The 27366-nt window shown below is 34.8% G+C and overlaps 1 long non-coding RNA gene across 1 annotated transcript in view; it reads right to left on the reverse strand.

Annotated features, from left to right (window-relative positions):
• Window positions 1–11407: 11407 nt before the first annotated feature.
• LOC148593014 (uncharacterized) overlaps window positions 11408–27366 on the reverse strand; it is a 325329-nt gene continuing 309370 nt past the window's right edge. Inside the window, exon 3 of the long non-coding RNA XR_015913837.1 lies at window positions 11408–11425. This is a non-coding gene — a long non-coding RNA (uncharacterized LOC148593014). The remainder of the gene's footprint in view (window positions 11426–27366) is intronic.

The following is a 27366-nucleotide window of genomic DNA, read 5'->3' on the forward strand; positions in this document are numbered from 1 at the left end:
GTAGGTAGAAAAAGATCATAGAGCTTCATTAAGCATTTCCAAGGCATCCTTTTTCTCTTTCCTTACGATTTTCAGAATGGTGTGTGTAACTAAAAAATACATGGAAATCACTTAGCAGAAGGAAAGAAGTTCGTGAAGGATATCCACACTCAAACTCTGTCCTATATTAAATATATTCAAACATAATAACCAAATTAGGCGGCCGTAAGTCTGAATCAGAGAGTCACAGAATAGCTAAAGTTGGAAGGGATCTCTGCAGATCATCTAGTCCAAGTCCTCTGCTCAAGCAGAGTATGCTACAGCACCTAGCCCAAGACCCTGTCCAGGTGGGTTTTGAATATCTTTGAGGAAGGAGACTCCACCACCTCCCTGGGAAACTTAATAAAGTGCTCTGTCATCTCACAGTCAGTAAATTTTTCCTCAAGTTCAAATGGAAAAATATGCTCTAACCCGTAGATATTTAATTCATTTTTTCATTTCAGAAACTTTTTCAGTGTTCTGGATAAGGATTGTAACAGAAATATACAAGTGATATAAGAAAGTAGATTGTATGACTAAATGGAAAATTCATTGATGCAAGAATTTTGAAAAGCAGAAAATATCCTGTATAATACAATTTATTTTACTACATGTATCTGTGAAGAGGTCAAAGAAAGATGTTGAACTTCTCACAGATACACCAAAAGTGCCTCTGCAGAAAAAAAAAAAAAAATCTCTAAGGAGTGCTGAAGTCTGGTTCCCATGGAAGGAGAGTTTGGTTTCAACTGTTGGTTTCTGTGTTTCCTTTTCATTTTGAGGTGATAAGATGATGACATTTTCTTAGTCAAATTTTTTTTATGTAAGGGCCTGTCATACTTGGACAGTAATTGAATGAATACTCAGATGTCATTTTTCTGTTATCATGAACTTAATATTCAGTAGTCAAATAAAAGCTCATTTTGATACTGTGTTTTTAAAGCATAAATGTATTCCATGCATTGTTTGCATATATTTTATTCATAGCTCAGTCCCTAGTTCTTCAAAAAAAAAAAAAAAAAAAAAAAAGATTTTCAGTTCACATTCATTGACACTTGGCCACATTGACACATGGTTATGCCCACAAAATTTTCAGTTTCATTAATTTTTAGAGACACTCTGGAGTACAGGAGATCAGATCTTTTTTTACTATCTACAATGTAATGCAAACCTCTTAAAGATAATTCCAACTGGGAAATTACCATAGCCATGAATTGGAGAGGTTTGAGGTTTTCTGAAACAGGCTTTTTAAACTCAAAAGAATTAAATATGTGTTTAAAATCCTATTATCAAATGAAGGCAGCCACATACTACTAGCCATGATACAGAGGCTAAAGATTAAGAAAACAAAAGCTATCATCTGATCTAATTTATGAAAAAGCTCCTTTTGCAACAGAATAACAGTGTGTTTAAGGTAACAAAAATGTTTTTTTTCATCACTGTCCCAATATAGCAACAGCATTACATGTTAATGCAATATAACACTTTGTCATTACCCTGTGAAATGTATAGGGATGATTACCTCTGATCATTTGATTTAGACGTCATTTGTCACTAATTTTAAAAATAATTTGCTTTGCTATTGTTTATGACTGGTTTATCAAACTGGGGAGAAACTCTCTTTAGTTAACTGTAATAAAAATAAGTGATGATAAAAAAGATAATATGTGGATATTTTAAAAGTAAAAAAAATAAGTTTTCTCACTCAGATTCAGATTTTGCAGTATGTGGTGTAAGCTGGACAATGACTGCATATTTTGCTACCATAAAAGAAAAGAGGTTTATTGCCAATAAAAAAGAGATGATAAACAAAACATATATTGGGGAGAAAAAAGAGTGTTTTTCTCCATAGAGTCCTGGTATAAATATTTCAGATCATGAATTATAGGCGGTGTTCATTTAGGGAAAATGTATGCAAAGTTCTCTATGCTGTGAAGCCCTAATGATAGTCTGCAGAGGAGTATGCTTGGAACCGCAGCAAGAAAGGGACTGCGTGGACGTTGTAGAAATTTGCTATCCATTTTGAATGGGTGACTTCTATAACCACAGTCTCTTTTAAGTATATGTGTGTCTGTATACAAATTGGTTAGATATAATCAAAGAATCACAGAACTATATAGGTTGGAACAGACTTCTGGGAAGTCATCTGAACAAACGCCTTGCCAAAAGCAGGGCTAAAAAGAGGAGGCAGCACAGGGCCATGCATTGTGGAGTTTTGAATATGTTGAAGGACAGAGACTTCACAACCACTCTGGGTGGCTTGTTCCAGAATGTGACCACGCTCAAAATGTTATTTTTTTTTTCTTTTTCTTTTTTTATTCCTTGTATTTCGTTGGAATTTCCCATGCTCCAGCTTGTCTCCATTGCCTGTCATCCTTCCAGGGTGTCCTTCTGGGAAATGTCTGGGTCGGTTCTTTTATCCTCAGACCAAGCAGCACTAAAATCTTCCCTGAGCCTTCCTTTCTTAAGGCTGAACAAATCCAACCTTCTCAGCCTCTCCTCATTCGCTATGTGCTTCAGCCCCCTCACTGACCACAGGACTTGCTCCCATCTATCACTGTTTTCTCTGGTAGTGGGGAGTCCAAAACTGGACACGGGGCTCCAGATGGAGTCTTACAGACCTGAAAGGAGGAGAACGATCACTTCCCTGCACCTGCTGGCTGCCTACCTCTACAACCCAGGATGCAGGTGGCAACTTTTGCTGCCAGAGTGCAATGGCTGAGGTTGCATTTGTTGTCCAGCAAGTCTTTCTCTGCTAGTCTTCCCAGCAGAAGGTGCTTTCTGGCATCTTTCCTGGTATAAAAAATTGCATGTGTGTGTGTGTTATTTACTGAGGAATAGGATTGAAAATATACTTTCTTTCTAGGAAACTGTATTGTGTGAAATTTTGGATCCACTGTTTTCCTTGAAGAATTTTCTCAGGTTCCAAATGAACTGAGCCTGAACCCCATACTTAAAATAGGGTTTCTACTTAATATTCAGATGCTTTGTGTTCCAGTCTTTTCCCAATTTGTACAAGAATACAAGAATCTAAATTCAATATTGAGTTTTTTTTCCCTCTCTCTCTTGTCTACGTGAATCAAGAAATTAACTTATGTAAAAAAGCAAGTTTACAAGGGACTTCCAAATTGAAAATACATGCATTGAACTTGAACAAAGATTTCAGCTCCTGGAGGTTCATAAAAAATAAATAATAATAATAAAAGAATCTCTACTCCTTCTTCCTTTACTACACATGTATACACACACCAAAATGTGCACCTATGCACATATATATGCATACCAAAAACCACACATGAAAAAATAACAATATGTTTTTTTCACATATCAACTCTTGAACTTCAGTAAATAGCCCTGCATGCAAAATCTATTTTTGTTTCACAGAAAATCACCTGCAGTATTTCTGAAAATATTAGGTCATTCCAGGGAATGAAATATTATGCTTTTTTCTAAGTATATAAAAATTCCAGAGAAATCGGTTATGCATTTTTTAAATTAATTTCATCCTTGGCTACTAATCTTTGTATTCAATTTCCTTTGTTGGTTGAAAATTATCTTATTAATACATTATGTCAGAAATATAATTCCTTGCTGGTTCCTGAACAAATTATCCACAAAGAGAATAAATTAAAATGCTTCTGCGGAAAGATCTGCTTTATAAGCTGCCCATATATCTAAAATATTACACCTGATTAATAAGGCTATCTATATCACTGAAAGCCTTAACTTACATTGTTAAAAATATAATACTTTGTTTCTTTAAAAATGCTCGGTTGTCAGCTGCTGTGCTTTAACCACAAGGACTATGTTCACTGTGCAAAAATCTCCAAGGGAGGAAATAACCTATTCATAGTCTAATACCTTTGCCTCACTTCACACATAAATTAGGAAAACAATCAAAATAAAGTGGTTGAGGCAGGCAATCATCTGATAAAGGTCAAATTTTCAGCAATGTCTTTTATTGCAACTGTAGAAAGAACAATTGCCATGTTCATTTTTACTTAGTTTCTCTGTGGTGGCTGCAGAGACTGTATCTCTTTGGTCAAAGTTTCTGTTGCAGAACACTCTTGCTGTAAGGTGTCAGAGGGATGAACAAAATGGCTTGATGCTTATGATTACCACTTCTTTTATAGGTAAAAATCATATTTCTGATCAAGTGAAATTATTTTAACAAGATACATTTCCAGATACCATTAGGAATGTATTGATTTTGTTGTAAATATTTTAAGGTCCTCTTTTTGGACTATTGTAAGACATCAGGATATATTTATCACTTAAAATGAAATTGGTTAGGAATAGGATATAAATGTTTTACTCAGTGGTTCTTCCTGTCGATTTTCAATAACACACATCTCTACTTAGTGGGAGAATCTCTAATAGATTGTGAAATTCAGAATATACTTTTAAACTAAATAGTGGTAGAAACTTCATCTCATGAAACACTCAGTAATATCAGAATACAAGGTCATTTTGATAAGACTGAAACAAATTATTTTTACTTTGGTATATAAATCAATGGCCATAATTCAATATTATATAGTCAGAATGTTTTTACTTTAATAGGATACTTTGCTTTGATAGCTTATACAGTAGTATTGTATTTTATTATATAAGAAAATAAGCAATATGTCAAATGGTTAAAATACTAATTTCAGTCATGTAGTTGTAAAAAAAAAGAAAGAAAGAAAGAAAGAAAGATTTTTGGATAGAATAGTCTGTCTTTAGAAAGTCTTTAGAAAGAATAGTCTGTCAGAATATTTTCAAAAACCTTTAGTAAAATGTAATTATTGGAAACATGACAAGACCCTTGTTCTGCCATGCTCTCTAAAGGTTATTGTATCAAGCTGACAACTTGTTTGTGATACCCAGTTTTCTTGATTTTTCTTGACAAATAAAGAACGAGAGCACAATTGCTTGTCATTTTGATATCTAAGAGCCTAAGAATTCAATTCTCTTTGATCTTTTTTTTTAATGAAAAATTTATTTAGTCTGAGTAGGAAGTGGCAAATCTTGACTTTTCTTATTATGTACCAATATGTGTAAAGGAAAATTGTGAAGCACAATTGTGCAATTGATATTTTGCATAATATCAATAATAATACCATAATAATCCTGCTTCTTGTGTGGTTGCCGTAGGCATTTTTGCCGCTCTGAGAAAGGCTGAAATCAACCATGATAGTTTACAACCATGGAGTAGTTTACAGTGATACTATTGTTCTCCCATCAGATTTATTAGAACATACGATGCTTTATGCTGCATTCTCACATGAAGAGAGTTTTGCACTAATATGAATATTTAAATAATATTTTTTTTGTTTTCTGTGTGCTGTTAATCATCCTTGTAGAGCCAGCATTCTCTCAAGAAAGAGCTGCATTCATTTCATTTTTGCCATATCAGTTTGTAAAGAAAAAGGCTTTTGCATTTTTCTTATTGTTTAAATTATTTCAGATAAAATTGGATTGTGTGCCCTCTAAACAAACTGCAAGATAAGAGGTTGCTTTAATCCTATGTTCCCAAAAATTAATGAAGAAGAAACTTCCAAGAGATAATTATGATTAGCTTTTTTTTTTTTTAATTGCAAACTCTAGATAAAACAAGAATCAAAATTGAAACCAAATGAATGGTTCATGAGCATGTTTAGCTCATGAAGATTGTCACAAATATTGAGAGAAAGTGGTCATAAAGAGGAAACTCAACTGGGCATTTATATTGCACCTGTGATGGCTGGGCAAGAAAACAGAGAGGTGACACCCTTCCAGCATAGTTGCATTTCCTCCCATAAGTTTAGTGTAAGTTTTGCTTTGGGCCTATTAGGAAGGATCTGATCTCCAGCAGAGCTGCTGGTTAAACATCACTGTATAAACAAATTTGATACACGTAGCATTTGGGCCAAACATGACAATGACACCATGGACATGTTCCATCCTATGCCAAAGTATGAATACTTTGCAAATTGAGACTGTGGTGTGACTGATGGGTGTTACCTACCTGTGCCCTCCTCCATTTTTCCCAATGAAGAGTTCTGCAAACCTAACAGTTTGTGTGCCTACAAAGCAACGCTATGTCACAGCAAAACAAAGTATAAGAGGTTATATATTCATCTTCTATAAAGATTAGAGTATTAGCACCAATAATTAAGTTACTTCAAGTGAAGGGAATCCTGGCGCAATGAGTGGTAGGGAAAAAAAAAAATAAGTGGGCAATTGAAAGAAATATTTGTTTTCCTATGTACCAGTATCAGAAACGTCTTCACAATATTAGACTTGGGGAAAGCGGGAGGGAGAACAAACTTATTTTCAAAGCAAAGTTTGAAAAAATTATAACATCAGTTGCATGCTGCTGTTTTCTGGGACAGTAGTGGGAGGTTTGATGAATCAAAAGACTCTTTCCAGTCTTATATACTGTGATACCAATACATTTCAACTTGTTACCAACTAAATTTTACATTCAGTCTATAATGCAATGTATTGTCCTCTTGAAGTACATTTGAACTAGGAACTTTTGAAATATCCCCAGAAGAAAATATTTTGCAAGGTACACATTAATATGCCATTGCTGGAAGAGCAGGAGTGTCACAGTCAGGGATGTCTGTTTCTCAGTGTCCGTGATCTGTACGGATTACTTAATATTTTTATTTCAATCAAAGATCATATAAATGTATTTCTCTTTCTAATGTTGGAGGAATGCATATAAACATTTATAAACATATACATGTGTGTATAAACATGCATTCCCACTTTAGATTTCAAATTGAGGAAAATAATATTTTTGGATGTGAAAATGTGAAAATATTTTCATAAAATTGCATATATTTATTTTTATAAAGTCTTTTAAATACTTTGAAGTCCTTCATTTTACATTTATGTTAAATTAGACTTTTAAAAGTAGTAATAATAATGTATAGTAAGTACTGTTCACATTTTCCTGAGTAAAAATATAGCAATGGAATGTAATATTTTTCATCATATATGTTTCCATAATTGTTAAAATACTAACACTATGAATGATTAAGCTTGCAGATAAGTTTATCAAGCTTAATTAATGAGGACCATGGTTAGGAGAAGCACAAGTCAGTTATTTCTCCCCTGGAATCAAAATGCATCTCATTATTACCCCAGACATAGGAAATCAGAAGTTCACATTTTCTTAACAGTGGCTTTGATAATTACTGATAGTGTTCTCCTGCTGGCAGGAATAGTTCCTCAGGGACTCAGTCCAAAGAATCTGTTTGTCTGGTTCAACTTTGCTGATCCTAACAAGAGTGAATTCCCTTAATGCTAGTGAATGTATAAATATTGATGCCTTCCTAACCTGTATGCCAAAGCGAACCAAGGTAATTTTTATGTGGAACAATTATGTATATTAAGAAGGAATCAGAATTAATTATATAGGTCTTTTGGTGAAGTCTCATGAGTACAAATCTCAGCTCTTTTCATCATAGTGATATAAACATGGCAAAAAAAAATAGTAAATGGAATTTTCTACACAGCTGTGCCTGATAAAATCTGCAGTTGAACTTTTTAGGAGTGTAAGTTTCAGGACTGCATTATAATAGCAAGGAGTTAGGTGTAAAATTTTTAAATATTTGTATTCTGTAAGTTTGTGAGTCATATTTATAAGTATGTACCTTTGTCAGTGAGCGGGAAGGAATGATTGTTAGCAAAAATGCTGTTAACATTGCAGAATAAAATAACTGAAGGCACTTCTGTGAATATCAAATATCTTTATAAACTTCAAATTCTGTGTTGACTAAGAGCTGATTTTTTTTTTTTTAATGAACTTTCAAAAGTGAATCTTCAGTTAGAACACATGAACGACATAGACCTGAAAGCTACATGTAAATCATTCATATTTATTTCTGGGACTTGCTTGTATAGCTGGTGACTGGACATGGAGTAAACAAATATAAAGTTGCTTTAGTAAGACACTCTTATAATTTTTAAAGGAGACAAGAAAGTGTTCTATCTTCCTCTCTTAAATATTCCTAATATATTTGCAAATAAAGATGTAGTGTCATTTTCAAAGAGACAGAAGCAAACTGCATGCTAAATAAATCTATAGATTTATATGGATTTGTGAAATGTTAAAAATGAAACTTCAAGAGTAGCAAACATAATATGCAGTGGAAAAATATTTTTTATTTTAGTGATGATCACATAAACAATTCTTAGGATTCTTAGAATTGTTTATGTTTAAACCATTATTACAATTGTTTATGCTATTGAATTTTGCAGAATCAAGTTGACTGAACATTTGGTAGTACTGTTAGATAGTCACAAGGATATATAATCTGAGGAAATAACAGTTAAATAAATAGGAAATGAATATAGCTTTCCATTCACCTTGGCTGTTGCTTGTGGTATTTATCATTTGTAAAGTATAAGTATTTTAAAGTAAAGTATTTTAAAACATGATTTCCGGACTAAATTTGTCATAGGCAGTAATACTCCTCATTCTTTCCTCTCCACTTTTGACAGATGCTAGCTTTTTCTAGACTAGACATGTTTTTGTTATATATTCTCATTCCAGAAAGAATCTCTGCAAATAGAAAACTACACTAGGAATTATCTGGCTTTTTGTAGAAATGAATCTCATGGTGTCCTTAATATAAATATAAATCATTAATGTGCACAGGGTAGTAGTAAGAGTAAAAAAAACAATAATGGAAAAGCTGGAGACAATTTGCACTGGATCATGCAGTTAAACTGAAATATACAATTAGCATATACTTTAGAACATAAAACACTTAAAAAACACATAAAAAAGATACTAGTATGAGTTTTTATTTGTGGTTCAGAGAACAAAGTAAAATCTTATTCACAAAGCACTGCATACAGTATAGCAAGTTACTTCTGTTTACTTTATAACTTCTAACATCTTTTGATTTGGCATGAATCACATAGAAATATCTCACATCCACACACCCAAAAGTCAAGAACTGATTGTTCTCATGTGCACACTCCCCTGAAATTCCCACCTTAGCTAAGGAGAGCAGGAGCAGGTTGCAGGGGCAAAGTCGGTCTCATTGCACAGTTCAGCAGAGCAATGCAACTGCATGTTTCCATAACCTGATAGACCTGCCAATTTAGATCAGTAATGTTAGATACCAGAAGGGCGAGACTATTAGGAAATCTGAAATAAATTACAAAGATATCCTCCAGCTGTAAATATATCTTCCTATCTAGAATAAATGACTAATGGTCTACCAGTTGAGAGGGAGAGATGTCTATCGCTTTGATAGACATCACTATCTATAGAAAGTCACTTTAACTCAATCAGAAATTAAACATGGTCTTTCCCAGTTTTAAGACATATATCTCTTCAAAAAGGAGCATGAATACAGAGTTCTCCCATTTCTGACTGACACACTTCAGCAATATTGATTGAATACACTATTTTTCTAACATCTCAGAGACTAAAACACTTTCAGTTATGACTTAGAAACTTCAGAATCTGTGCAGCATTGAAATCAAAGGGGGTTTGGTTCTTATTACTCAGCTCAGTGCAGCTGAGTATTTGATATCCAAAATTTGCCAGGAGAGTATCACAGTATCTGTTAGCATACAGCGCTGCTAGCCATTCCTTCCTAAATACTATTCTAAATCATTTGACCTGATAGTTTTCCCACCTTGTATCACCTTTTATAAATCTATGTGAGAGAGATTTTGCAGAAGAAAAAAAACAGGAATGTTTAATAGCTCACCTAGTTTAATGCTGTATTAAATTAGTTTGATGTACTGAAATTACCACTTGAAATATCCTGAGTTTCAAATATCACTTACCTATGCAGTCAAATAAGATTTAAAGGTTACGGTTTTATTCACTGAAGCTTTATAAACTTTTGCCATGTTTACTTAAGTGAATCGTGTTGTTTGGATGAATCAGTTTTCTTATTGACACCATATCAGATATACAAATTGGTGAGCTACTTATTAATCTGTATTTTTATGTACCCTCACTCCTAATTTTTAATTAGTCTCATAAATATTAATAAGAGAATGAGTTAAAATGCATTACTGATAGGAAATTGTGAAGTTTAATTACTTTAATTATTCTTCTTCAGAACATTTTAGGAAGAGAACACTGGGTTGAGTTCCTCCTCCCCCTTTAAAAAATAAAATTAATGTTTAAATTGCCTTTACATTACAGCAGCATAACTTCATTTAGGAGCTAAATGACCATATTAAGAAGAATTAACTTAAAAACCTTAAAATATGAACAACAATGTTAATATAAGATATGAATCATGCCAAGAGGATTATGTACTGCATAGCATTAACTTTTTAATATTTCTTGTAACCATAAAGATACTCTCATTGAAAAGTCACAGTGAAAAGTGAACTTAACTTTGATATGATCTCTGATCACCATGAGGAAATCTTTGGTTCTTACAAAGAAAACACACTAAGCTGACGCTTGTTCCAAGGAAAGACTATGGGAAGGTCTGTGCATTCTGCTCAGGTCTTATTACTTACTGGAAGCTCAATTCAGGTCAGTGCTTTCTGAGCAATAACTTTAATTTTCATCACATGATTGCTCTCTTTGTCTTCATAGGATTGCAGAAGCAGCTGTAGTTAGCTACAGTTTTTTTCCCATGTACTGGAGCTTTTGTAAGCTGCTACTCTTCCTTCTCAGGCAAGCTGTTTCATCAGTGAATTTCTTTCCAAACTACAGACAGACTAAATAAAAAGCAGCAGAACTCAGTTCTCAAATACGGGGATGTACCATGGAAAGAGTTTTTCAGGTTAAGGCTAAATATAGTGAAAAACTTCGGGCATGGTGATCAGAAGAGCTAACAAGAAAAGAAACATTCTACATGAAGAATGTTAGGTCATCAAGACCAGGTAGGGAAGAAAAACACTGATGAAAGCTAAGAACAGACAGAGAGGTTCATGTTTTGAGGTAAATTTAAATGATCACAATGGCAAATAATTCTACAAATATCCCAGAATCCTACATGCACATAATTTTTCTTCTTTCCAGTGTTTTTAGGGGGCAGGAAATATCTGACTTTTCAAAAATTTCCCCGTAATTGTCAATAATTCTTTCTCCAGATTTATAGCTGTGAGTGTAATTTTTGTGAGGGTAGTTTTTTTTTCTGTAATTTTGGCCAATAGGGACACATAAAAAAAAAATAGGGGTATGTTTCATGATATAGCAAAGCTGAATTTGTATGAAGTGAATAAATATCATAGCTCAGTGCAGTCACAGGGAATCCACAGATCCTGTTTAAAAGTGTTTAAACATTTATCTGCAGAAAAATGGGGGAAAATAATGTATGGAGCAAGATCTTTTTTTATCTGGTGTGTCTGTTGTCTGTCTGTCTGTCTATTTATAGTCCTCCTGCTACTGCTATTTCAGAGGTCACATTTTCTTATGTGGCAGGCAATCTTTTTTTTTTTTTTTTATCTCCCTTTTGCATGTTAAGGTTCATACATCCATGATCAGTGGCTTTTTCTTTTCTTGATCTTCATCACTTGTCTTGTTCCCACTAACAATTGAGCTATTAGGTTATGGGAAGTATTCTTCACATATATTTGATGATTTAGAATGAATCTCTGCTTTGACCTCGATATTATCTGATTATAGTAGGTCTAGTTTGAAAGATCATGCAGATAAACTAGATTACACTCACCTAATCCACATAGGAGCCCCATATGTTAAGTGAGCTTACGCTGTATTAACCATGTTTGCTTCCTAGACAAATTCCATTACATTACCGAACCCATTCTATTTAAGGTATTTGTGCACAGGGCTTATCCTAAAACAGTCTACATAAGCCTTAGGGGTTTAGTGCATCCAGGTGCATGGGCATAATTTAAGGACCTCCTAAGACACATCTGCAAATCATAACAGGTTCTTCAGTCTGTAGTAATCCTGAGTAGAGGAATATGAGTTGCTCTGTGACCAAAACTGTGATTTTATGAATACAATGCTTCTTGAGAGCAGATGGTCAGAAGAATCATAAATCTTTAGTACCTCACTTAAATCAGGATTTTAATCGTCTGAATGTAACTATATTTTTATTTTCTGAAATGCCATAGAAGAAGTATTGCTAATAAATGTCAGATTTTATCTCTCTCTCCCTGTGTCGCTCTGTCTCTGTCTCTCTCTCACAATGCTGAACCAGAGCTATTAAATAGTAAGTTTAGATTACATCAAGGTGACTACTAGGTCTGTTAATTTGGTAGTACCCAGAATTTCACTATGCCTGGCGTGTGCTCGTTTGTCGCCAATTCCCCCATGGACTTCTCATTTTGATTTTTATCTCAGAAACTCACTTGGAAATAAAATGAGCTTAGTACCTGTAATGGAATATGCATAAGGATTAGAATTTTCTCTTGTGCGTATTTTTTAGATAACATTTTATTCCACTGTTTTGCTTCTAAGATATAATATCTAATATAATGTATGTAAGATACATAATGTATGAGCTCCTTTAGAAACATACTTACTCTTTCTTCCTGTGAATGCAAACTTCTGCTTTATGGCCTATTTTGCCATTAACAATGCATAGGAATAGCTATTTGTTATAAAGCTCTTTGCAGTTCTTATAATGCATATTATTATGCATACTTTTCTATATACTGATGCACATGTTAGCATGGTATGCATACCATGCTATATACTGATGCACATGTTGTACATCATGATGCACATGTGCATGATGTACATGTACATGTACACTATATTACAAAAATAATAATATATAAGAGTTACTTTCTATTCAGGAAAAATGAAGAATATTTGTTACAGCAAGTAATTCTTCATAGAATAATAACAATATTTTTCATGAGTAAGAAATATGATTGACTTTTGTGTTTGTACTGTCCCCAGCATTTAACACAATGGGACCTCAATCGTTGTAGGGACATAGGCTGTTACAGCAGTATAAATATTTAATCATGTTAATTAACTGTAAAAAGAGGGAGTCAAGAGTAAAACCATGGTTATATTGTCTGAAACAGAACTCTGCTGAAAATATATCAAAGAGCTGTAAAATGTGAAGCTAAGAAATAAAAATAGAATTAGCTATTTGAGGTCAATGTTATACTTTCACATACTTAAATTTAAGTAATATCTCTCTGGTATAGTGAGGTAGTAAACAGTTACAACTATTTAATATACTAGACAGCTCATTAAAACAGTCCTAGTTCTGTAGTATTTCACAGGAGTAAAGAATGATGGCAAAAAGTGACATCAGAAAGGACTGCTGAGAGACTGAGTGAAAGAGGAAAGGGAATACAACAGGAATTGAAAAATAGCCTATTAAGAAGATATGTAGTCAGTTCATTTACAGGAAAAAATAAATAAAGGCTACAAATACATTTACAGGATTCTTATGAATTTGTCATGGTAAAAGAATTATTAGAGAGAGAGAAAAAAACAATAAATAGAATAAATTATTGACAAGGAACTGAGTTAAAAGTCTTTTACAATTACGTCTGCCTTCACAGTCCAGAAAAGAAGTCTGAATATTTTACAAAAAGGAAAAATGTTAGTTTTGTTTGCATTTTTTTTGTTTGTTTTTGGTTGGGGGTATTCTGGTAAATGGGAATATTGCATGGGAATAATATGGATACCTTTATATAGGCATCTCAAATGGTAGTTAGGCATGTTAGACAAAAATTTGAGCCTTTGATCAATCAAATTTAAGAAGTTCTTCCCCTGAACAGATGGTAGATGTCTACTGCCGTTTGAGCAGATTTTCTGCACTACCAAGTGGTAATGCCAGTTAGCTGGAAATCCAAGTGTACTTGAGATGTTGTGGGCTATCTCAGTTGGTCTTTACTTGACAGTCCAGACGGACATAAAAGAGCCATATGTCCCATCTGCCTGCCCTATGCAGATAACTCAAATACCCTAGCATATCTCAAAAGGCAGTACTTGCTTATGTTTACAAGATATTTCAAGCTATTGAACACCTTTGATTATAAGGGGCACCTATAGATCAGCTCACATGTATATAGTCATCTATACTGAGAAGTTTTTATATTGAACTGCTTTCCACCCCAGATACCTAAATGCCTATGCTTAAGGTAGCTATTTGGATCACAGTTTGATTGCCCAGTTACAGGAACCCAGAAGCACATACTATGTCCTAGGCTATCTAGGACAGGTCTGATGGTAGATTGGATGTTGAGCTATTCTGGAGTTTAAAATGGGGATAAGGGGAGCACTGGTCATAAGTGTGGGAGTAAATTCTATCAAATATCTGTTTTCCCTTTATAGTTAAGTGAGAAATAAGCATGATTTTAGAGTGATTTATTGAATGCTAGTATAGATATTAAAAATATCCCAGTTGTACCATCTTCTCTACAGAATCACAGAATGGTTGAGGTTGGAAGGGGTCTCTGGAGATCATTTAGTCCATACTCCTACTCAAGAAGGATCTATAGAGCACGTTACACAGATTCATGTCCAGATATCTCTTTTATTTATCTTTTTATTGTCTCAAGGGAAGGAGACTCTCTCTGGGCATCCTGTTCCAGTGCTCAGCCACTCTCATAGTAGTTTTCCCTTGTGTTTAGATGGATTTTTTTTTTTTTTTTGTTCCTGTTGGTAACTGTTTCCTTTCATCCTATTGCTGGGCATCAGTGTAAAGAGCCAGGCCACATCCTTTCAACACTCTCCCTTCAGATCTGATCTCTGCCATTCCAACAGTTCTCAGTCCACCTTACTGTCTGGTCATCTATCTTGCACTTCCTGAGCTTGCCTTGAGGATATTATGAGAAAGTGTTGAAAGCCTTGCTGAAGTCAAGATGAACAACATCTACGACTCTCTCCTCATCTATCCAGCCAGTCGTCCCATCACAGAAGTCTATGAGGTTGGTTTAGCATGGTATCCTCTTTGTGAATGCTGACTACTACTGGTCACCCATTTGATCTTCATGTGCTTAGAAAAAGTATCCAGGGCCAGCTGCTCTGTCAACTTTCCAGGGATGGAGGTACCAGGCTTGTTGTTCAGTGGGGCTTTCCTCCTGTGTTTTTTTGGAAGACATTCGTTTTTTTCCAGTTCTCAGGCTCATCTTCTGATTTCCATGATCTTTCAAAGGTGATTGAGAGTGGCCTTGCAATGACATCAGGCAAGTCCCCCAGTACTCATAGATGTATGGCATCAAGGCTTATGGTTTTGCTTATGTCCAGTTTCCTAAGTGAACCCTAATCTGAACCTCCTCCACCAAGGCAAAGTCTCCCATTTTCCAGATTTTTTCCCTTATCTGCTGGGTCTGGGATTCCTGAGACTGATTTTACCAGATGAGACTGAGGCAAAGATGGCATTCAGTGAGTCTACCTTTTCTGTATCCTTTTCTAATAGCGCTCCTGCTCCACTCAGCAGTGGGTCCACATTTCCCCTAGACTTCCTTTTGTTATTGATGTGTAACAAGTTCTTCTTGTTGTCCTTGGCACTCCTTGCCAGATTAAATTCCAGATGGGGTTTGGCTAATCATGAAGACTTCAAACATTATTTCATTAGAAGAAACAGACAGTGTATGGACCAGATTGATTTGAAACCTTCTCTCTTTGACAGTGAAAGGACATGAAATAGTTTTCCCTCCAGGGGCATGCTTAAGTTAGGTTGTAGCAGCTTTCTATTTTGAAAGTTTTGCTTGTCAACATTGTCCTGTTATTTCTTACTTTGCAAATTAGTGACTAGGATGATTCGTTTGATCTTCAAAAATGCTCCTATTTGATGTAAACTTCTAGGATTTCCTCTGACAGTTTACCACCCTTCACTAATTAAAGAATATTTGGCATTTGTAATTATTATTGGTCTGTCCTTCAAGCCTATAAAAAGTGATACTATAATGTTACTTTCAGCAAATGATCTAGTCAGAATGAATTTAAGGAAACTTCAGTGAAAGAGTTTTCTGGCCTATATTGAACTATCTTACATTTAAACTATTTCATCAAATGTTAATAATTAAACAAAAAAAGATTTTCAGGGAGAAAAAGGATAGCAGGTTTACTTTCTTGATATCAATGCTTAAAAATACATTTATGGATGCTAGGTCCTGCATTATGGATTGAAACATATACTGTAAATATCCAGAAAAAGTACAGATAAAAGCAATGTCTTTAGCTGAAGTCTTATCTCAGAACAAAACATTTTTTTCCTACTCCTTGAAAAGTTTGATATATACAAATTAAAAGGAAAATATAATGAAGAAGGATTTTTCCATTCAAGTAAGAAATTAAATAACCTGTATAGCAAATTGTCTAATGGAAATGGTTCCATATGACAATACTCAGTTTTGGAGGATAATGCTCTAAAGAATTGTGTTAAGCACATTTTATGTAGTGTTTTAATAAGACCAGAAACACTGAAAGAGATAGCTGATTTCTAGTTTACGTTTAGGTAGTGAATTTAGAGAATTCGTGTAAATTTTTTTGGGGACATGAATTTTTCTTCTTTAAATCATATATGCTTATTTCATTTGCAGAATTTTCATTTTTAGAAAAATTAATACTAGTCTTGGTCACATAAGTATTTATTTATTAAAATTTTATCCTTTATAACTTCTGATTCTTATATTTTAAATATTTATTACTTATTGGTCTATGAAAATGTTCCTCGGAAATACAGATATATTGCATGGCTTCAGAATGGGTCAAAAGTGCATATCAGTATGGCTGTATAATTGTCTGCTCATCATTTTCAGAAATGCCACAGTAGTTGTGTTCACTCATGCTCAAAATATTCTTAAAAAGTATATATTATATTTCATAAAGAGTCAGTGTTTCTCATGCCCCAGCTCCAAATAAAGATTTCTGTAAGTTAATGATTCCATTCAAACAGATAGCAATAAGCTGTGTTTAGCGACCTTTTCAATTTCCAATTAAAAAGCTGTCCATTTCTGCAGCGTTTTCATTTACTTTTGTTATTCTTGGCTTCTGTTCTTTTGTCAGTCAATTAGAACTGCTGTTTTTCAGCCAATAAATTAGCTATAATGTTTCCCATCCTCTTGGCACATATTCCTTTGCTGAGGGTAGACTGCACATTTGAACTGCCAGCTCTCCAGGTAAGTCTAACTGCGATGTTAAGAAAAGCCTACCTTCTTCTCTTTCTTCTCATTCAGAGTAACCCAATCCAAATCAAGACTACATTTACAATTCTATAAACCCCTGTTTGACCTGTACTGAAAGATTAAGGCAGATGTGGAGGCTAGTTTAATCAAGTCCCAAACCACCATTCCTAATGTAACTATCGAAGAATTACCCAAATCTTTATGATTTTACTTCAGGTTTTCACATATAAAACATCTGAGATTTTTTTTTTTTTTTTTTTTTTTTTTTGGCAAGAGGAAGGAAATGAAATGACAAGAAAAGTTCAGTTTTTTATCAGTAGTGATGCCTGCAGTGTCACTGTGATCTTTCTCTTCCATTGCAGAGAGGACTTTCAGTGAGAGGAAGCACCAGGTACGTGTCTCATTAGCTGCTTCTTTCTGCGTGGATTACAGGCCCTGTAACAGTCTGTGATAGTTTAGACATCTCTCTCCTTTGCTCACCTGCAGTTTCTCTTCTTCATATATTGCTGCATTAGGGTTGGTAGAGTGGATCAGAAGTTTGACTAACTGTCTAATCAAAGCTCATGCTTTAGGACAGAACATAATTAGCAGTGAAGTTTGGGAAGGAGTCCCCCTATTTGGTTAGCTTGCAGAGGTTATTCTTTGTCTCACGAATTTAATTCACAGGCACAGTTAGAGTGATCATGCTAGAATCATTCAAAGAGGATAACAGGCAACTCTGAGAACCTGCTGCATTGCTACATTATTTTGATATTCAAGAACCAATCGTCAGCTGAAACAAAATACTGTACCTATTTCATTTCAGAGGGCTTCTGCTGTACTTAATTCTGGAAGACTAAATTGCCTGATTTTTCTGAACATTTTATGTCTTGCACTCATTGTTTTTGTTTGTTTTATTACATTTTGAGGACAACACTTCCTAGTAGGAACATAATCACATTTCACTTCATGTATAAATATACTGTGGCACGAGTCACTAGAGTCTTTTAGTTTACAAACTGAAACATACACACACATGCATGCTTATGCTTTCCCTTTACAATGGCAGTATTTTGCCTATTCACTAGATCCTGCAGGTTTAGGATAAATCTGAAATTGGTTATTTCAATTATCCGAAATACTTTAATAATCCAAGTTATAAAAGACTGAAAAGACAACAGTGATTTACTAAATTTTCAATGTAATACTTCCCTTGTACCTTTTTCACCTCAAAACTGCTTTATATGTTCCATTTTGGTATTTTCATTGTGACTCTTCTTTTCCGCTGAGCAGTCACTGAAAATTTATTATTACCATTACCGATTAGCACTGTTTTTCAGTTTATAAACACAGAATGTGAATGCTCTCTGAAAATTCTAGTTGCTTTGCTAAATTTTTTTTTTAATAATGTGTGATAACTGAGTAACAGATGTTCCATTGCCTTCCCTTACCTTTCTATTTTCTTCAAATCTAAAAAGAATAATCTGTCCCTAAAAATATGGAAACTAGCTGGTATCATTCTCTAGACACTTTCATTTGATCTTGGTGATCTCTTTTATGAGATTATTGAACAGCATAAGCAGTTGTATTTGGTACTAGAGTAAATGAATTTTTGACACATAGATTGCTGTGTAGAGATCTCTTCTGTATGAAAATCTATATAAAAAACTAAAAGTACTCTTCAGATAGATTTTTCAGATAGATTATTTCTGTTAAGAAAATGCTCCTTTTTATTACACAGTTGTGAAATCCTCTTTCTGAAAGGGTATTTAGCACCTAGGGTGATTAGAATAATTCCCAAATGACTTGTGTATCAAGGATTTCTCCACCTGTTTTGCTTTGTTATGTAAAAGCAGTGAAGAGCTAACACTTTCATTACCTAGACTGTTTAAATTCTGTGGCTATCAACTTCTTTCTTATTTTCCCATTATGGCATCACAACATATCCAATTTTCACTCCGGTTTCCTCCCTCTGGAGAGCTATCACTGTGCCTGAGTGAATAGCATATACTGCAGTCACTTCACGCAGTCTTGATGATGTGTGTTTCTCTCTTGGAAGTGCTCCTGCTTCATCTTTTGATATAACAGAAGACTGAAATCATGTATCTGCTCTGTAAGGATATCTATAAATGTTACAGAGGTGAATGTATATAAAGATGCTTCAGAATATTAAAGAACATAAAAGTGTAGTCAGAAGTGACAGATGTCACTTTCTCTGTTACTGCAGTGTGCCAGGAAATGATTGTTGAATCACAGAACTCCTCTTTACATCCACTTTTTGCAGCTGGATTTGCTTTGAATTGTATACTAACCAAACTTTACTCCAGTCTACTTAAAATACTTTAAGTGATGTGGTTTCTTTTGGAAGTTTATTCCACTGGTTCTCACTCAGATGTATTTTTATGTTCTTAATTCAGTGAAACTGAGATAGCTGAACATTACCCTGGCTGGATCTATGTTTCAAACTGAGGGGACAGCCAATGTTTTGTGGCTGTATGAATATTTGAAGCAATCAAAACATGCTTATAGGTTACCAAACAATTGCTGCAAGTGGTGACCAGAGCATAGGGTATGAATCCAGGGCAACATCCTTTATTCTCAGTATTGTTTTATTCTTAACAAAACAAAACAAAACAAAAAACAACAACAAAAAATCCTTCATCTTCATTTAAATACAGAGTTTACCTCATCAAGGAGGTCATACTCCATGCTAGGCAATACATTTTGCAAGTAAATTTTAGGAACCAGCATCTATAAATGCTATGCTATATTAGTAATTCTGTAGTTTGAATTCCTCAGTCATTCTAAAAGGACCCTCAGTTTGTCACAGAGCATTCCAGGCACGTTTATTTTTTTCCCTAGTAATGTGATTGAAGAGGAACATCACAATGTATGTATCTACTGGGATTAACACTTGGGAAACAGATTTCCTGCCATTAAAATTATTCCCCAGCTAGTGAAGAGAACGGAAATTTAGGTGAGTATCTCTGGAGAAAGGCTTTAAGAAATAGATTGGAAAACAAATTCATTGTTCACAGCAAAATTGCTTCTGCAGTTTAGTTACTGGCATTTTACTTGCTCCTCAACATGGAAGAGAAATACTTTCCGTTGGATTTTTTTTTCTATATGCTTCTTTTTGGAAAGATGATTTTCAGGGTATTAAGGAAAAAGAGATTTGGAAATGTGAATGTTAGACTGATAATAGTACTTTTTATGAAAAAAGAAATTGAACAGAAGACCAAAGGAAATGTGGGCAATATGAATCTTACTCCATTAAAGACCTGTAATTGTTCATATCTTTTAATTTTTAAGAGGCAAAACTGATGGAGAAATCGCAAATAAAAATCATGGTTGCCATACCATAGAAATACATATCTAATGTTTAAATTCTTCATAAGCTAATATCCCTGGGTCTGCATGAAGTGATAATGAAGTGATATTTTTAATAGTTTTCAAAACATACTTCCAAGAGGACTTTCCAGTAAACTAAACACATCAGTCACGATCACCAGGGATTCCTGGTGTTTTTCTATCATCTACTTTACTCAGACTCTCAGTTTCAGGGACCATATGCATTTTACTGGCACAGTTTATTGCTTATCAGTTGAGCTGAAAGGAATACAGAGACATATCTATTGGAATTAGTAAAAATTACCATAAAATAACCCAGTATTCTGATAATGATTATTTGAGGACTGCCAACAAGAAGCTATGTCAGATGATCAGAGTTATAGGGCACAAAAGGCCAGGAACATTTCTGACTAGGCTGTTCTCCCCTACATGTTCCCCCCTCTTTTTGCTTTCAGTAATTTTTCTAGCAGTTTCTTTCTAGGTTATAGCTGCTCTCAATTCTTCATATCAGTCTGAAACAGAAACAAGAGTAATTATATCCAGTGAATTAGTTGAAGCTAAAGGCTAGTGTCTGGTCTAGATTGGAGAACTCAGTGAGCGCTTCCAAGCATCTGGATCTGGGCGCACTCTCTAATCACATCCCAGCTTTATATTGAAATGAGATGCAAGTATGTACAAACTCCATCTTGTATGGAAAATAAATGTGAGTAACCACCCCAAATGGAAGGAGGACATGGTTCCAAATGAAGTGCATTTCAGCAGATAACTATAAACACAATCTTTAACCATTGACAAAAACACTGGTTAAAGAAGATAATACACTTTACTGATTCTAGCAGCTTTTCTGCAGCTGATTGAGAAGATGTCATCACATCTCACCCACCAAGTTTCTGGTCCTATCACCTGCTATATTTCTTTGTCTTGCCTAGTAATTCACAGTGAGCAGTCTTAACTAATTCAGCAGTACTCTGCAGTTTGCCTGTTCTACAGCCAATCTTTGTTTTTTTTCTCTCCCATAAAATCCCTTTGTATGATTCCCGTTCATTCTTTAGTGACTAACTATTGAGATGTTAACAGTGAAAGTAAATATATCTCACTCACTCACTCCCTGAATATTTACTATTTAAAACTTTTATTTCTTTTTTTTTTTTTTTTGCTTAATACTCAAGGTCTCAAGATCCAAAATCAGATCCTATCACTTTCTCTTAAAAAATAAATATCCAAAAGACAAAAGGTGAAACTGATACACTGATTTCACGACTCACCACCTCTACTGCTGCAAATATTGGTATCGTGTATACTTTAATATGGTCAATATGAAAATAAGTTCATCTTTATACCAGTGAGTACTGAGCAAAACTTCTGCCTTCTGTTGACTGAAAAGCTTTCATGATTTGCAATTAATTCGTATCAGAATCTTCACTCATATTCTATAATTAATATCTACTGCTATGTGGGTACATGTCTGTATATGGAAGACACATGATACAGCATGGCTATGTAAATTGCGTATGATTTCCTTTAAGTTTCCTTTAATGTTTAATTCCTTCAAAGACTGATATAGAATGAGAAAGATTACATGGCAAAGTCAATTACTAGAATTTGAAAGGTATCCAGAGGAAAGAACCATTCCACTCTTGCCCTGTCTCTTCTATATTTTCCCTGACCATTAATAGGCAGAGACTGAATGAGGCAGAGTGTTGATCTAGAGACCTTCATTCTGATCTACTGAACCTTTTAAAATTATTTTATGCGATGAAAATGAAAATACTTTGAGAAAGAAAAAAAAGGCAATGCATGTTATTTTGGGCCCCAAAAGGTCAAAAAGTACAGGAGTAAAGGTTTTTCAGATGTCTTCCTGAAATTGTTATATTATGTCACTCTTTTTGTGAAATCTGTAGAAAAAAAGCAGCATAGTAAAAACAAGATATTTTGGAAATGTAAACAAAAAGGATAATGAGCATATTTAATACCTATAAAGTTAAATAACATTTATAAGTCTAGTAAGGGAAAAAGTCATATTACTTTGTTCACCAGAAAGAAGTATTATTTTTTTTTCAAGACAAAAAAAGGTCTTTGCATGCAACTAAATGCATATTCTACATATGACATGATTGAAAATAAATTAAGTGTGATTTCAACTAAAACAGAAATGTTGGTGTGCTTCAGGAAACTACAGCTCTATCCATCATGCACACTTTTGTGGCTTTTTAATCCAGTTTTGACAAGTTTATATACCTCTGCTTAAAGCTACCTTCTTCATCACATTCCATAAACCAATATGGTGCTTTTAGTCAGTGATAAGAATAAATAGACTCTCCCTCCAATGTTATTAGCATATTCTGGAAATATAATAAAGGAGATAACTGTTTAGAACAGCGTGAATGTCTTTCACAAAATGTAAATTATAAATCTCTATCCAATGGGCTAATCACAATGCATTAAGCATCTTTTCTGGTAAGTAGGAAAATTGCAGAGTGAGATTCAGATAGATACGATTAACAGAATGCAGAAAATGGGGAAAAATATTTCTAAAGAGGCTCTAATCATAGGGTTTTGAAAGAAATCCTTTTTACTGAGGATTAATTGTACTATCAAGCACACTTTCCTGATCAACAAAATAATTCTGTTTGCTGCATGTGAGGTCTGTTATTATCCTAAAAAACAGGGTGAGGAAGCTACCAGAAAAAACAATGTTATATTTTCTGACAATTCTAGATATAAACATCTTAGAAACCACATTTTGCTTGTAATTTTAATAAAAATATTTGCAAAGATATTGATTGTAGATGAGAGCTATTGCCTGAGAGCTTCATCCTCTTAAACTTTGCTCATATACTCAAAAGATTTTATTTAGTCTCACTGATTCTCCATTGTATGTGTTTGTACTAAGTTTGAGCTCTTTCCCAATTAAATTAATATGGATTATCACCCCATCACTTATGATGAATTCACTTATTTTTCTATGAATAGACATTACTCTATGACAAATTTTAGTGTAAAATATTTGTGATTCAAAGATAGAAGGAATCTTTTCCATACATCATTTGTAGAAAGCAGGGAATGAGTGGCTCAGCAGCAACAGGGATGACACATCCAATCCCTCCCGAGCTCCTATAATGAATGTTTATTGCTCAGGAAATATTTTATTTGCTAAGATGCAAGAGAATCTCATGTTATGGTTCTCATTGAAACTTCCTCCATCAAAATTAGTCATTCTGCAAGTAACCACCATCCCTGAGAGCAGTCTAGTATGACTTTCTTAAAGATTGTAATTGTTCTTAAAGATTGTAATTTCTTAAAATATTTAATACGACTATATAGATGACAAAGCAGTAACTCAGATTCCAAAGAAAGCACTTTTGTACTAGTTGAAAATACAAGTATATTGTTTCTGTTTGTTTGTTTAAGTCTTGTATAAACTTTGGATAATGGATTAATGTGAAAATTTATAAACCAATCAATACATATGTTTTTAATTATTCAACTTTGTAAAATTTGTAAACAAGGGCTGGACCTCAGAATCTTATCTTCTCCACCAACTCACTCCCTAACCCCAAAGCATACTTAATGCTTTGCAACATAATGGATAGATAGTGTCTTTAGTACTTCACCTTGGATCAGGAGTGAGCTATTGAGCTTTTTGATTTTTTTTTCCATTTACCTGAATTTTCCTCAGAAAAATCTGAGCATAACTCTCTAGAGTCCTTTCTCACTGAATTAAACACAAATATGTGTTCCCATGGCAAGTGCACTTTCAGTCCACAGGTCCAGAATAGATTGATCCAAGGTAACCTCCTACATCTCCCCTGCCTTGGACATGCATGTAATGTGGAAATTCTCAGCACAAAAGGTTTTGTATCTACAGATCCACCTGTGTTGGGCCACATCAGTAACTAATGCAAATATAGCCAGTGGCACAGTCATTACTTGAAAAATATAATATATTTATTGCTTTGTTTTTAGGCAATTCTATATGAAACCGAAAGATAGATGAAGATTGGAACATGTTTTCATACAGAAAGGCCTACATCTAGGCTTGCTATTGCGTTCTCTGTGGGGGGCAATCCTTCATGTTATCAGCTAGCTAACTGGAGAACAGGAAGGACTGGAAGATTACTTTGTTCTTCACTGTAAAGACATGGTTCATAAATACTCTAAAACATGAAATTTAAGAAGCACAATTCAGATGTGAGTTGTTTCGATTTTGAATTAAGTTGCAGTAATTACCATAAGTCCTAAAGGAGAAAAATTGTCTTGATAATCACAGAATCTAGAATCATAGAATCCCTATGGTAGGAAAACACTTTCAAGATCACCAGGCAAACTGTAAACCCATCATCACCATGCCTGCTAAACCATGTTCCTAAGGGCCTCAGCTACACTTTTCTTGAATAATGCCAGGGACGGTGACTCTACCACTGCTCTGGGCAGCCTGTTCCAATGCTCACCACTAATTCCGTGTAGGAATTTTTCCTTATATCTAATCTGAATCTGCCCTGGGGCAACTTGAGGCCATTTTCTTTTGTCCTAGTTTTGGTAGTTCTTTTAGAGAAGAGATTGACCCCTTCCTCACCACACACTCTCTTGAGGTAGTTGTAGAAAGTGATCAGGTCTCCCCTAAACCACCTGCTCTCTGCACTAAATAACCCCAGCTCCCTCAGCCACTCCTCATAAGGTCTGTGCTCCAGCCCCTTCACCAGCTTCCCTGCCCTTCTTGGGAAACACTCTAGCACCTCCAAGTCTTTTTTGAAGTGAATGGACCAAAACCGAACACAGTATTCGAGGTGTGGCCTCGCCAACGTTGAATACGGGGGGACGAAGTGATCATCCCTTACTTTCCTAGTCCTGCTGGCTCCACTGTTCCTGACAAAAGCCAGGAGGCCATTGGCCTTCCTGACCACCTGGCCACACTGCTCGTTCATGTTAAGCCAGCTGTTGGCTGTTGACCAACACCCCCAGATGCTTTTCTGCCACACAGCTCACCAGCCACTGTGCCCCAAGCCTGTACCGTAGCATGGGGTTTCTGTGACCAAAGTGCAGGACCTGGCACTTCGTTTTGTTGAACCTCATGCAGTTGGCCTCAGCTCATCGATGCAGCCTGTCCAGATCCCTCTGTAGAGCCTTCCTACCCTCAAGCAGATTAACTCTTCCTTCCAGCTTGGTGTCATCTGCAGATTTGCTGCAGGTACACTCAATTGCCTCATCCAGATCATCGATAAAGATATAAAAGAGGAAAAGCCCCAACACTGACATCTGGGGAACACTGCTCGTGGCTGGTCGCCAGTTGGATTTAACTCCATACACCAGCACTCTGTGGGTCTGGCTGTCCACTCACTTTTTCACCCAGTGAAGAGTCCACTGGTCTAAGGCATGAGCTGTCAGCTTCTCCAGGAGAATGCAATGGAAGACAGTGTCTAAGGCCTTACCGAAGTCTACAGCCCTTCCCTGATCTGCTAGGCAGGTCACCTGGTCATAATAAGAGACCAGGTTGGTGAGGTAGGACCTGCCTTTCAAGAATTCATATTTGCTGGGCCTGGTCCCCTGGTTGTCGTGTACATGGTCTGGATCACCCTCAAGACGATCTGGTCCATAACTTTCTCCGAGACTGACAGCCCTGTAGTTCTCCATATGTTCTATCTAACCCTTAAATTCGGCATACCATTTAATCTATCTCGTATTTATATTTACCATGCTTAATATTACATTGTTTGCTATTTTGAGTTACATCCAAAGATGATTAAGCTCCATTTGTTTTGATTCAGGCTTGTTTTTGTTGACGTCGTTGTAGGTATGCAAAGAATCCCAGGGAATTACTTTACTGAAAATTCCTGGAACCTGAAATTCGTAGGGTGTTGATAACTAATTCTCATTAACAGGAATAATTTCTAATCATTAGGCAAGTATTAAGTATGTCAACTGATATAATTTACATCTTTGTAACACTAGTTCAATGCTATTTTCTGTTCTGAATTAGGCGGTTAAGCTATTCAAGCATCCAGTTCTCTCTTTCTCTGTTTCTATCTTTCCCACCTTTTACAAAACATTTTAAAAATAGTTTTGCTCTTGCAACATAACTGTTTTCTTGCTTTTACATATATTCTATCAATGGTCTGCATTTGCCATGTGGATATACCATGCTAGTGCCGTGTAATATTGAATAGGTTTATATATATAGAACAAAGTTTAGGAAAAATATGGGAAGGAAACATGTAATTTAGATCCTGTGGAGAAATGTTTGTGACCAATATCTCATTTGGCTGTGTGTCACAGTATAATTTATGCCTCATTTTTATGATAAGCAGTAGAATTATTAATTATAAACAAAACCTTACCTTTCATGAATATTTAATTTGTAGTTAAGGAGTCCACAGGGGATTGAATCTGTCCTTTTATCATACAGAAGTATTTAATGATATAAATCACTTTTATTTATAAAATAATTCAGAATATGTGGGATAGCAACCAAGTGGACTTTTAGCATTGTGTTTCTATCCACCCTTCTTTCCTCCTTCAATGAAATGTGTTTGTTTTTGTTTTAATTCTCCTTTCCTGAAACTAGCTGCTAGGCCCAAGAGACTGACCTTTTCTAATTTCAATTTATTGCTTGCTTCAGGGTTAGCATTTGTGGAAGGATATAATAAAGGAAGTCATTTTAATGACATTATATATCAGAAAAAATCAGGACTTATTTTTCACATAATATTTTGTTATTTTATTTTAAAATGAAACCTAAAGATATTTCAGGTGGTATGAACTACATGGAAAGTTTCAGAGTCTTCAGTACTGATTTGATAATACCAGTTTGATAATACTATATGAATTGTGAATTATCCAGAGTTGAACAACCTGGTTAGCTAAAATGACAGACCAAAATCACTTATGACTGCTTTTGGTTTCTTAAACATGTGTTGGTTTATAATGCTCAAGCATTATCAGTTTTGGATAGGCAGCAGGATTCTTGAGATGTTTTTATGGAATCACAGTTGA

Source organism: Tinamus guttatus, unplaced genomic scaffold, assembly GCF_059628265.1.
Source record: "Tinamus guttatus ecotype Peru unplaced genomic scaffold, ASM5962826v1 Tinamus_guttatus_pri_ptg000472l, whole genome shotgun sequence".
NCBI classification, from domain to species: Eukaryota; Metazoa; Chordata; class Aves; order Tinamiformes; family Tinamidae; genus Tinamus; species Tinamus guttatus.